This window comes from Palaemon carinicauda, chromosome 45, assembly GCF_036898095.1.
Source record: "Palaemon carinicauda isolate YSFRI2023 chromosome 45, ASM3689809v2, whole genome shotgun sequence".
In the NCBI taxonomy this organism is placed as follows: Eukaryota; Metazoa; Arthropoda; class Malacostraca; order Decapoda; family Palaemonidae; genus Palaemon; species Palaemon carinicauda.
In genome coordinates this window covers 26,209,118-26,223,378 of record NC_090769.1, presented here as the reverse complement: position 1 = coordinate 26,223,378, position 14,261 = coordinate 26,209,118, and the positions used below count along the sequence as shown (strand labels likewise).

The following is a 14,261-nucleotide window of genomic DNA, read 5'->3' as shown; positions in this document are numbered from 1 at the left end:
ATCAGATAAGATCCAGGAAAGTAGACTGAGGTGGTATGGTCATGTCATGAGAAGAGATGAACAGTATATTGGGAGGAGAGTGATGAAGAAAGTAGACTGAGGTGATATGGTCATGTCATGAGAAGAGATGAACAGTATATTGGGAGGAGAGTGATGAAGAAAGTAGACTGAGGTGGTATGGTCATGTCATGAGAAGAGATGAACAGTATATTGGGAGGAGAGTGATGAAGAAAGTAGACTGAGGTGGTATGGTCATGTCATGAGAAGAGATGAACAGTATATTGGGAGGAGAGTGATGAAGAAAGTAGACTGAAGTGGTAGGGTCATGTCATGAGAAGAGATGAACAGTATATTGGGAAGAGAGTGATGAAAAAAGGAGACTGAGGTGGTAGGGTCAAGTCATGAGAAGAGATGAACAGTATATTGGGAGGAGAGTGATGAAGAAAGTAGACTGAGGTGGTATGGTCAAGTCATGGGAAGAGATGAGCAGTATATTGGGAGGAGAGTGATGAAGAAAGTAGACTGAGGTGGTATGGTCATGTCATGGGAAGAGATGAGCAGTATATTGGGAGGAGAGTGATGAAGAAAGTAGACTGAGGTGGTATGGTCATGTCATGGGAAGAGATGAGCAGTATATTGGGAGGAGAGTGATGAAGAAAGTAGACTGAGGTGGTATGGTCATGTCATGGGAAGAGATGAGCAGTATATTGGGAGGAGAGTGATGAAGAAAGTAGACTGAGGTGGTATGGTCATGTCATGGGAAGAGATGAGCAGTATATTGGGAGGAGAGTGATGAAGAAAGTAGACTGAGGTGGTATGGTCATGTCATGGGAAGAGATGAACAGTATATTGGGAGGAGAGTGATGAAGAAAGTAGACTGAAGTGGTATGGTCATGTCATGAGAAGAGATGAACAGTATATTGGGAAGAGAGTGATGAAAAAAGGAGACTGAGGTGGTATAGTCAAGTCATGGGAAGAGATGAACAGTATATTGGGAGGAGAGTGATGAAGAAAGTAGACTGAGGTGGTATGGTCATGTCATGGGAAGAGATGAGCAGTATATTGGGAGGAGAGTGATGAAGAAAGTAGACTGAGGTGGTATGGTCATGTCAATGGAAGAGATGAGCAGTATATTGGGAGGAGAGTGATGAAGAAAGTAGACTGAGGTGGTATGGTCATGTCATGGGAAGAGATGAACAGTATATTGGGAGGAGAGTGATGAAGAAAGTAGACTGAGGTGGTATGGTCATGTCATGGGAAGAGATGAACAGTATATTGGGAGGAGAGTGATGAAGAAAGTAGACTGAAGTGGTATGGTCATGTCATGAGAAGAGATGAACAGTATATTGGGAAGAGAGTGATGAAAAAAGGAGACTGAGGTGGTATGTTCATGTCATGGGAAGAGATGAACAGTATATTGGGAGGAGAGTGATGAAGAAAGTAGACTGAAGTGGTATGGTCATGTCATGAGAAGAGATGAACAGTATATTGGGAGGAGAGTGATGAAGAAAGTAGACTGAAGTGGTATGGTCATGTCATGAGAAGAGATGAACAGTATATTGGGAAGAGAGTGATGAAAAAAGGAGACTGAGGTGGTATGGTCATGTCATGGGAAGAGATGAGCAGTATATTGGGAGGAGAGTGATGAAGAAAGTAGACTGAGGTGGTATGGTCATGTCATGGGAAGAGATGAGCAGTATATTGGGAGGAGAGTGATGAAGAAAGTAGACTGAGGTGGTATGGTCATGTCATGGGAAGAGATGAGCAGTATATTGGGAGGAGAGTGATGAAGAAAGTAGACTGAGGTGGTATGGTCATGTCATGGGAAGAGATGAGCAGTATATTGGGAGGAGAGTGATGAAGAAAGTAGACTGAGGTGGTATGGTCATGTCATGGGAAGAGATGAGCAGTATATTGGGAGGAGAGTGATGAAGAAAGTAGACTGAGGTGGTATGGTCATGTCATGGGAAGAGATGAACAGTATATTGGGAAGAGAGTGATGAAAAAAGGAGACTGAAGTGGTATGGTCATGTCATGAGAAGAGATGAACAGTATATTGGGAAGAGAGTGATGAAAAAAGGAGACTGAGGTGGTATAGTCAAGTCATGGGAAGAGATGAACAGTATATTGGGAGGAGAGTGATGAAGAAAGTAGACTGAGGTGGTATGGTCATGTCATGGGAAGAGATGAACAGTATATTGGGAGGAGAGTGATGAAGAAAGTAGACTGAGGTGGTATGGTCATGTCATGGGAAGAGATGAGCAGTATATTGGGAGGAGAGTGATGAAGAAAGTAGACTGAGGTGGTATGGTCATGTCATGGGAAGAGATGAACAGTATATTGGGAGGAGAGTGATGAAAAAAGGAGACTGAAGTGGTATGGTCATGTCATGAGAAGAGATGAACAGTATATTGGGAAGAGAGTGATGAAAAAAGGAGACTGAGGTGGTATAGTCAAGTCATGGGAAGAGATGAACAGTATATTGGGAGGAGAGTGATGAAGAAAGTAGACTGAGGTGGTATGGTCATGTCATGGGAAGAGATGAGCAGTATATTGGGAGGAGAGTGATGAAGAAAGTAGACTGAGGTGGTATGGTCATGTCATGGGAAGAGATGAGCAGTATATTGGGAGGCGAGTGATGAAGAAAGTAGACTGAGGTGGTATGGTCATGTCATGGGAAGAGATGAGCAGTATATTGGGAGGAGAGTGATGAAGAAAGTAGACTGAGGTGGTATGGTCATGTCATGGGAAGAGATGAGCAGTATATTGGGAGGAGAGTGATGAAGAAAGTAGACTGAGGTGGTATGGTCATGTCATGGGAAGAGATGAACAGTATATTGGGAGGAGAGTGATGAAGAAAGTAGACTGAAGTGGTATGGTCATGTCATGAGAAGAGATGAACAGTATATTGGGAAGAGAGTGATGAAAAAAGGAGACTGAGGTGGTATAGTCAAGTCATGGGAAGAGATGAACAGTATATTGGGAGGAGAGTGATGAAGAAAGTAGACTGAGGTGGTATGTTCATGTCATGGGAAGAGATGAACAGTATATTGGGAGGAGAGTGATGAAGAAAGTAGACTGAAGTGGTATGGTCATGTCATGAGAAGAGATGAACAGTATATTGGGAAGAGAGTGATGAAAAAAGGAGACTGAGGTGGTATAGTCATGTCATGGGAAGAGATGAACAGTATATTGGGAGGAGAGTGATGAAGAAAGTAGACTGAGGTGGTATGGTCATGTCATGGGAAGAGATGAGCAGTATATTGGGAGGAGAGTGATGAAGAAAGTAGACTGAGGTGGTATGGTCATGTCATGGGAAGAGATGAGCAGTATATTGGGAGGAGAGTGATGAAGAAAGTAGACTGAGGTGGTATGGTCATGTCATGGGAAGAGATGAGCAGTATATTGGGAGGAGAGTGATGAAGAAAGTAGACTGAGGTGGTATGGTCATGTCATGGGAAGAGATGAGCAGTATATTGGGAGGAGAGTGATGAAGAAAGTAGACTGAGGTGGTATGGTCATGTCATGGGAAGAGATGAGCAGTATATTGGGAGGAGAGTGATGAAGAAAGTAGACTGAAGTGGTATGGTCATGTCATGGGAAGAGATGAACAGTATATTGGGAGGAGAGTGATGAAGAAAGTAGACTGAAGTGGTATGGTCATGTCATGGGAAGAGATGAACAGTATATTGGGAAGAGAGTGATGAAAAAAGGAGACTGAGGTGGTATAGTCAAGTCATGGGAAGAGATGAACAGTATATTGGGAGGAGAGTGATGAAAAAAGGAGACTGAGGTGGTATGTTCATGTCATGGGAAGAGATGAACAGTATATTGGGAGGAGAGTGATGAAGAAAGTAGACTGAGGTGGTATGGTCATGTCATGGGAAGAGATGAACAGTATATTGGGAGGAGAGTGATGAAGAAAGGAGACTGAGGTGGTATGGTCATGTCATGAGAAGAGATGAACAGTATATTGGGAGGAGAGTGATGAAAAAAGGAGACTGAGGTGGTATGGTCATGTCATGAGAAGAGATGAACAGTATATTGGGAGGAGAGTGATGAAAAAAGGAGACTGAGGTGGTATGGTCATGTCATGGGAAGAGATAAACAGTATATTGGGAGGAGAGTGATGAAGAAAGTAGACTGAGGTGGTATGTTCATGTCATGGGAAGAGATGAACAGTATATTGGGAGGAGAGTGATGAAGAAAGGAGACTGAGGTGGTATGGTCATGTCATGGGAAGAGATGAACAGTATATTGGGAGGAGAGTGATGAAAAAAGGAGACTGAGGTGGTATGGTCATGTCATGGGAAGAGATGAACAGTATATTGGGAGGAGAGTGATGAAGAAAGTAGACTGAGGTGGTATGTTCATGTCATGGGAAGAGATGAACAGTATATTGGGAGGAGAGTGATGAAGAAAGTAGACTGAGGTGGTATGTTCATGTCATGAGAAGAGATGAACAGTATATTGGGAGGAGAGTGATGAAGAAAGTAGACTGAGGTGGTATGGTCATGTCATGAGAAGAGATGAACAGTATATTGGGAGGAGAGTGATGAAAAAAGGAGACTGAGGTGGTATGGTCATGTCATGGGAAGAGATGAACAGTATATTGGGAGGAGAGTGATGAAGAAAGTAGACTGAGGTGGTATGTTCATGTCATGAGAAGAGATGAACAGTATATTGGGAGGAGAGTGATGAAGAAAGGAGACTGAGGTGGTATGGTCATGTCATGAGAAGAGATGAACAGTATATTGGGAGGAGAGTGACGGAAATGGGGGTACAGGGAACGAGAAGGAGAGGGAGACCAAAGGGAAAGTGGATGGACTGTATCAAGGATGACCTTCGATCAAAGGGATTAACCGGTGATGAAGTGTGGGACAGAGGTAGATGGAGAAAGCTGACCAGAAACATCGACCCCACATAGAAGTGGGAAAAGATGTAGACAAAGAAGAAGATTACTTATAGCTTTAATGTTTGTTTTGACACACGAATATCAAATGCATGAATCTTCGTCCTTGTCTGGGAGGAGATGCAGACAAAGAAGAAGATTCATTCATTTGATATTCATGAATCATGGACATTATAGAAAGAACTAGAGGGGTACTCAGTAGAGCGCAGACCTCCGCCCCAGTAGCTTATTTCTCGACCTTTAGCTCTACCTTGACCTTCACCCTTAATATTAACATGTATTAATTGGCTTGGAATTTCATATACTCAAATATGAACCAAGTTTGAAGTCTCTGTGACAACGATGTCCAAACTTAGGGCTGATTACGTGAATTAGACAGTTTGCTTGACCGTGACCTTAACCTTCCTAAATTTAATTGTTTCCAGCTTTTTACATAACAGTTAATCCCTGCAAGTTTCATTGTTCTACGATTAAAATTGTGGACAGGAAGCTGTTCACAAACACGCACACACAAACAAACAAACACAAAAACAATTGGTAAAACATAACCTCCTTTCAGTTTCGTTGGTGGAGGTAATTTCAACAATAAATGAGTAGAAAATGCACGACTTTTTTTTATCGTTACTTAAGAATGCTAACGTAGGAGTTACAGAACTATTAGATAAATCTAAAAAGTAGACTGAGGTGGTATGGTCATGCCATGAGAAGAGATGAACAGTATATTGGGAGGAGAGGGATGGAGATGGAGGTACAGGGAATGAGAAGGAGAGGGAAACCAAAGCAAAGGTGGGCGGACTGTATCAAGGATGACCTTCGATCAAAGGGATTAACCGGTGATAAAGTGTGGGACAGAGGTAGATGGAGAAAGCTGCCCAGAAACATCGAGCCCACATAGAAGCGGGAAGATATGCAGACAAAGAAGAAGAAGATCTGGAAAGCCAGAATCCGCTTAGCAATGATGCCTGTCTCCTAATGGCTCTTAATCCAGATGTCTGCCACACACAAACAAAGGCACTTCTGTTCCACTATTCCATTACAAAGGGTTCTTCTCCAAGGGACACAGCATACTAAAAGGAATCAGACTTGTTTCTTCTGCATTTGTTCACCTAACAAAGAAACAGTACAAGTGAATCTCTGTCAAGGAATAATGCATACCTGAACAAGTGAGACTTCTTCCCTCTTCTGAATCCATCTTGCAGATTATTCCTTTTAGATCTGGAAAGCCGGAATCCACTCAGTATTGATTGCCTGTCTCTTAATGGCTCTAAATTCAGATGGGTGCCACACCCAAACAAAGGCACTTCTGTTCCACTATTCCAGTACAAAGGGTTCTTCTTCAAGGGACACAGCATACTAGAAGACATCATATTTATTTCTTCTGCATTTGTTCACTCGACAAAGAAACAGTAAAAGAGAATCTTTGTCAAGGAATAATGTATACCTGAACAAGTGTGACTTCTTCCCTCTTCTGAATGCATCTTGCAGATTATTCCATTTAGGTCTGGAAAGCCAGAATCCACTTGGCATATATTGCCTGTCTTTTAATGGCTCTTAATGCAGATGGTTGCCACACCCAAACAAAGGCACTTCTGTTCCACTATTCCAGTACAAAGGTTTCTTCGCCAAGAGACACAGTATATTAGAAGAGGTCAGGCTTATTTCTTCTGCATTTGTTCACCTGACAAAGAAACAGTAAAAAAGAATCTTTGTCAAGGAATAATGTATACGAGAACAAGTGTGACTTCTTCCCTCTTCTGAATGCATCTTGCAGATTATTCCATTTAGGTCTGGAAAGTCGGAATCCACTAGGCATTCATTGCCTCTCTTTTAATGGCTCTTAATCCAGATGTCTGCCACACTCAAACAAAGGCACTTTTGTTCCAGTATTCCAGTACAAAGGGTTTTTCTCCAATGGACACAGCATACTAGAAGACATCAGACTTGTTTCTTCGGCATTTGTTCACCTAACAAAGAAACAGTACAGGTGAATCTCTGTCAAGGAATAATGCATACCTGAACAAGTGAGACTTCTTCCTTCTTCTGAATCCATCTTGCAGATTATTCCTTTGGATCTGGAAAGTTGGAATCCACTAGGCATTCATTGCCTGTCTTCTAATGGCTCTTAATCCAGATGTCTGCCACACACAAACAAATCCACTTCTGTTCCACTATTCCAGTACAAAGGGTTCTTCTCCAAGGGACACAGCATACTAGAAGACATCAGATTTATTTCTTCTGCATTTGTTCACTCGACAAAGAAACAGTACAAGTGAATCTTGGTCAAGGAATAATGCATACGAGAACAAGTGTGACTTCTTCCCTCTTCCGAATCCATCCTACGGATTATTCCATTTAGATCTGGAAAGCCGGAATCTTCTTGGCATTGATTGCCTGTCTTATAATGGCTCTTAATTCAAAGGGCTGACACACCCAAGCAAAGGCACATCTGTTCCACTATTCGAGTACAAAGGGTTCTTCTCCTAGAGAGACAGCATACTAGAAGAGGTCAAACTAGTTTCTTCTGCATTTGTTCACCTGACAAAGAAACAGTACAAGTGAATCTTTGTCAAGGAATAATGCATACTAGAACAAGTGTGACTTCTTCCCTCTTCTGAATCCATCTTGCAGATTATTCCCTTTAGATCTGGAAAGCCGGAATTCACTTAGCATTGATTGGCTGTCTTTTAATGGCTCTCAATCCAAATGGTTGCCACACCCAAACAAATCCACTTCTGTCCCACTAATCCAATACAAAGGGTTCTTCTCCAAGGGACACAGCATACTAGAAGAGGGTTGTTCTCCAAGGGACACAGCATACTAGAAGAGGTAAGACCTGTTTTTTCTGCATTTGTTCACCTGACAAAGAAACAGTACAGGTGAATCTTTGTCAAGGATTAATGCATACTAGAACAAGTGTGACTTCTTCCCTCTGCTGATTGCTTCTTGTAGATTATTCCCTTTAGGTCTGGAAAGCCGTAATCCTCTTGGCATTGATTCCCTGTCTCTTAATGGGTCTTAATCCAGATGGCTGCCACACCCAAGCAGAGGCACTTCTGTTCCACTAATCCAATACAAAGGTTTCTTCTCCAGGGGACACAGCATACTAGAAGAGGTCAAACCTGTTTTTTCTGCATTTGTTCACCTGACAAAGAAACAGTACAGGTGAATCTTTGTCAAGGAATAATGCATACTAGAACAAGTGTGACTTCTTCCCTCTTCTGAATCCATCTTGCAGATTATTCTCTTTAGATCTGGAAAGTTGGAATTCACTTAGGATTGATATCCTGTCTTATAATGGTTCTTAATCCAGATGGCTGCCACATCCAAACAAAGGCACTTCTTTTCCAGTATTCCATTACAAAGGGTTCTTCTCCAAGGGACACAGCATACTAAAAGGAATCAGACTTGTTTTTTTTCTGCATTTGTTCACCTGACAAAGAAACAGTACAAGTGAATCTTTGTCAAGGAATAATGCATACTAGAACAAGTGTGACTTCTTCCCTCCTCTGAATCCATCTTGCAGATTATTCCCTTTATACTGTACTTGGAAAGTCTGAATCCACTTGGCATTGATTGCCTGTGTCTTAATGGCTCTTAATCTAAATGGCTAACACACCCAAGCAAATGCACATCTGTTCCACTATTACAGTACAAAGGGTTCTTCTCCAGGGGACACAGCATACTAGAAGAGGTCAGACATGTTTATTCTGCATTTGTTCACCTGACAAAGAAACAGTACAGGTGAATCTTTGTCAAGGAATAATGCATACTAGAACCAGTGTGACTTCTTCCCTCTTCTGAATCCATCTTGCAGATTATTACATTTAGATCTGGAAAGCCGCCATCATCTTGGTAGTGATTGCCTGTCTTATAATGGCTCTCAATCCAAAGGGCTGACTCACCCAATCAAAGGCACATCTGTTCCAGTATTCCAGTACAAATGTTTCTTCTCCAAGGGACACAGCATGCTAGAAGAGGTCAGACCTGTTTTTTTCTGCATTTGTTCACCTGACAAAGAAACAGTACAGGTGAATCTTTGTCAAGGAATAATGCATACAAGAACAAGTGTGACTTCTTCCCTCTGCTGATTGCTTCTTGTAGATTATTCCCTTTAGGTCTGGAAAGCCATAATCCTCTTGGTCTTAATTCCCTGTCTCTTAATGGGTCTTAATCCAGATGGCTGTCACACCCAAGCAGAGGCACTTCTGTTCCACTATTTTAACTTGCAGATTATTCCCTTTAGATCTGGAAAGCTGGAATTCACGTAGCATTAATTGCCTGTCTTTTAATGGCTCTTTATCCAGATGGCTGCCACACCCAAACATAGGCACATCTGTACCACTATTCCAGTACAAATGCTTCTTCTCCAAGGGACACAGCGTACTAAAAGGAATCAGACTTGTTTTTTTCTGCATTTGTTCACCTTACAAAGAAACAGTACAAGTGAATCTTTGTCAAGGAATAATGCATACTAGAACAAGTGTGACTTCTTCCCTCTTCTGAATCCATCTTGCAGATTATTCTCTTTAGATCTGGAAAGTTGGAATTCACTTAGGATTGATATCCTGTCTTATAATGGTTCTTAATCCAGATGGCTGCCACATCCAAACAAAGGCACTTCTTTTTCAGTATTCCACTACAAAGGGTTCTTCTCCAAGGGACACAGCATACTAAAAGGAATCAGACTTGTTTTTTTCTGCATTTGTTCACCTCACAAAGAAACAGTACAAGTGAATCTTTGTCAAGGAATAATGCATACTAGAACAAGTGTGACTTCTTCCCTCTTCTGAATCCATCTTGCAGATTATTCTCTTTAGATCTGGAAAGTTGGAATTCACTTAGGATTGATATCCTGTCTTATAATGGTTCTTAATCCAGATGGCTGCCACATCCAAACAAAGGCACTTCTTTTCCAGTATTCCATTACAAAGGGTTCTTCTCCAAGGGACACAGCATACTAAAAGGAATCAGACTTGTTTTTTTCTGCATTTGTTCACCTCACAAAGAAACAGTACAAGTGAATCTTTGTCAAGGAATAATGCATACTAGAACAAGTGTGACTTCTTCCCTCTTCTGAATCCATCTTGCAGATTATTCTCTTTAGATCTGGAAAGTTGGAATTCACTTAGGATTGATATCCTGTCTTATAATGGTTCTTAATCCAGATGGCTGCCACATCCAAACAAAGGCACTTCTTTTCCAGTATTCCATTACAAAGGTTTCTTCTCCAGGGGACACAGCATACTAGAAGAGGTCAAACCTGTTTTTTCTGCATTTGTTCACCTGACAAAGAAACAGTACAGGTGAATCTTTGTCAAGGAATAATGCATACTAGGACAAGTGTGACTTCTTCTCTCTGCTGATTGCTTCTTGTAGATTATTCCCTTTAGGGGTGGAAAGCCGTAATCCTCTTGGCATTGATTCACTGTCTATTAATGGGTCTTAATCCAGATGGCTGCCACACCCAAACAAAGGCACATCTGTTCCACTATTCCAGTACAAAGGTTTCTTCTCCAGGGGACACAGCATACTAGAAGAGGTCAGACCTGTTTTTTCTGCATTTGTTCACCTGACAAAGAAACAGTACAGGTGAATCTTTGTCAAGGAATAATGCATACTAGAGCAAGTGTGACTTCTTCCCTCTTCTGAATCCATCTTGTAGATTTTTCCCTTTAGGTCTGGAAAGCCGTAATCCTCTTGGCATTGATTCCCTGTCTCTTAATAGGTCTTAATCCAGATGGCTGCCACACCCAAACAAAGGCACATCTGTTCCACTATTCGAGTACAAAGGGTTCTTCTCCAAGGGACACAGCATACTAGAAGAGGTCAGACCTGTTTTTTTCTGCATTTGTTCACCTGACAAAGAAACAGTACAGGTGAATCTTTGTCAAGGAATAATGCATACTAGGACAAGTGTGACTTCTTCTCTCTGCTGATTGCTTCTTGTAGATTATTCCCTTTAGGTCTGGAAAGCCGTAATCCTCTTGGCATTGATTCCCTGTCTCTTAATGGGTCTTAATCCAGATGGTTGCCACACCCAAACAAATCCACTTCTGTTCCACTATTCCAATACAAAGGGTTCTTCTCCAAGGGACACAGCATACTAGAAGAGGTCAGACCTGTTTTTTTCTGCATTTGTTCACCTGACAAAGAAACAGTACAGGTGAATCTTTGTCAAGGATTAATGCATACTAGAACAAGTGTGACTTCTTCCCTCTGCTGATTGCTTCTTGTAGATTATTCCCTTTAGGTCTGGAAAGCCGTAATCCTCTTGGCATTGATTCCCTGTCTCTTAATGGGTCTTAATCCAGATGGTTGCCACACCCAAACAAATCCACTTCTGTTCCACTATTCCAATACAAAGGGTTCTTCTCCAAGGGACACAGCATACTAGAAGAGGTCAGACCTGTTTTTTTCTGCATTTGTTCACCTGACAAAGAAACAGTACAGGTGAATCTTTGTCAAGGAATAATGCATACTAGAGCAAGTGTGACTTCTTCCCTCTGCTGATTGCTTCTTGTAGATTATTCCCTTTAGGTCTGGAAAGCCGTAATCCTCTTGGCATTGATTCCCTGTCTCTTAATGGGTCTTAATCCAGATGGTTGCCACACCCAAACAGAGGCACATCTGTTCCACTATTCCAGTACAAAGGTTTCTTCTCCAGGGGACACAGCATACTAGAAGAGGTCAGACCTGTTTTTTCTGCATTTGTTCACCTGACAAAGAAACAGTACAGGTGAATCTTTGTCAAGGAATAATGCATACTAGAACAAGTGTGACTTCTTCCCTCTTCTGAATCCATCTTGCAGATTATTCCATTTAGTTCTGAAAGGTTGGAAACCACTCGGTATCGATTCTCTGTCTTTCAATGTCTCTCACATAAAAACATTTCTTTACAAAAGTAAATTGAAACTATCTTTTCCAAATTTCAACCGAAACGTTAAAAATATTAATCACTTTTTTTTTTAATTTTTCTTTTTTTCTTCTATGTTCAGAACACTAAACACTCACTACGACTTTCACTACTCTAAACACTTATTCTTTCGATACACAGGATGTTTTTATCGCCCGTATTATATCAACACCCTTATAGATAAAGAATGGTGTAATATCTTTATGCAGAAGGGTGATAACTCCAAACTTGAGAAGTATATCCCTCAATATTGTTTGACAATTATTTGTCAACCAATGATAGGGGCGCACTTGGTTAGGGCCATAGTATTCTCTCACTGTCTGCCATAGCTGTAGAGGAGACACATTTCGTATAACGGTTTCTGCCACAGGATCGTATACCCCAGGTTCGTGGTCATAGGTTCTATATATGGGCGCTAAATATATTTCATCATTCAGTTTTTTATCAAGCCCTTCGAAGTAACGCTTCTTGGTGCCCCAGTCAAAGACCAAACGCATATGCGACACATTCAAACGTTGAAGGGCTGAAATATGTAATTTTGGATTCTTGAGATATTTGCTTTGTAGGAAGACTCTACAGTCTCCTGGTACCGCGTCAGTCTCCTCCCCGATTAGCCCCTGCAAGAAGGATTCCGCCTCGGGTGGCTGCTGCTGCCGATCGCGGTTCATGAAATAAAGGTCCTTAAATCCATATGTTTCCAAAAACAGATGTGCTCCTATTAGACAAAGTTTCGGTATATTGAAGATATTATTCCCCGCTCCCTGATGCTTACGAATAGTGGCGTACCAACACATGTAACCGGGAATTAACCATATTGATCTCATGACAAATGTGCCCATATATAATATTAAATGACTTAATACAGAATTGTCAGAACAATTTATCAAGAAATTGAATATTTGCTTACCTTGCACCAGCTGTACGCTCTTTTCTTCCTCCTCCTCCTCTTCCTTTTCTTCCTCCTCCTCCTCCTCTTCCTTTTCTTCCTCCTCCTCCTCCTCTTCCTTTTCTTCTTCCTCCTCCTCCTCCTCTTCCTTTTCTTCCTCCTCCTCTTCCTCTACCTCCTCCTCTTCCTTTTCTTCCTCCTCCTCCTCCACCTCCTCCTCTTCCTTTTCTTCCTCCTCCTCCTCCACCTCCTCCTCTTCCTTTTCTTCCTCCTCCTCCTCTTCCTTTTCTTCCTCCTCCTCCTTCTCCTTCTCCTTCTCCTCCTCTTCTACCTCCTCCTCCTTCTCCTTCTCCTCCTCCTCCTCTTCTACCTTCTCCTCCTCCTCCTTCTCCTCCATCTTCTTCTCCTCCTCCTCCTTCTTCTCCTCCTCCACCTTCTTCTCCTCCTCCCCCTTCTTCTCCTCCTTTTCTGTGGAATTTACCTGAAGTGTCTGATAATTCATTCTCTCATAAGTCAGTCGATTCTCTAGGGATTCAACCTTCACTTCTTTTTCAAACAACTTCTGTTTAATATAAATATTTTCTATCGTTAGCGCGTCTAACTTATCTTGAAATTTATTATTGCAGAGAAAGACTTGCTCTCTCAATGCAGCATTTTCGTCCTTTGCTTCTTTAAGCAAACCCAATAGTTCTTCTTGTAACCGATTATATTCCTCAAAATATTTCTTTTCCTTGAGGATCGCATCAGCTTCTAGATGTTGAACTTTCCTTTGAAGGTAATCATCCCGATTAGCTGCGGATTTTCTTCTTTTTTCGTAATTTTCTATCGCCTCCTGATATTCCTCTAATTTTTGGTTTTTCTGTTCGGTTGTCTCTCCGTTTTGCCGCGGCGGAGGTTCAAATTTAATGTCGTCTTCTTCCACTGCATTTTCAAGCACCCGCTCTTCGTTGTTTGTTTCGCTTTTCCTCTTGAATAAGACCTTCAATAAAAAGCTTCCGAAAATACCGGCTAACATAACCCCCACCCTCCTGGAACAATGAGTTCCATCCTGCACTCCCATTTTAAAATTAGAGAGGAAGGGGCCGATTAATGGAACGGAGTTCAAATCCATCCTAAGACTTTCCATACGCTTTGCACATATCTGAAGATCTTTAATTGTCTTCATATAGTCTCCTATAACTGGCACTGAGAACACCAGCCGTTGGAAAACGTTTTCCCATACCCCGCACTCAGATTGCTCTGGCCGTGCGGGAAGTAGGCCTAACCAAGATACAGCACGGAACGCAAATGAGGATTGAATATCCTCAATTTGTCTCTCGAGCCGTATAACCTCATACTTACGTTCTAAATGATGTTCTTGAAAACCATTAAAAAGTGCTGTAACAGCACCATTAACAACACCATTTATAACACTATAAACAACACTATTGATAACACTATAAACAACACTATTGATAACACTATAAACAACACCATTAACAACACTGTTCCACATTATTCGAAAAATACAGATGGCTCTCCCTCGATGTACTGTAGCTATATTTAAAAAA

The 14,261-nt window shown here is 41.5% G+C and overlaps 1 protein-coding gene across 5 annotated transcripts in view; it reads right to left on the bottom strand.

Moving 5' to 3' along the window:
• Positions 1-14,261, bottom strand: part of LOC137634767 (sphingomyelin phosphodiesterase-like) — a 138,299-nt gene that overhangs the window by 37,128 nt on the left and 86,910 nt on the right. The window lies entirely within an intron of this gene.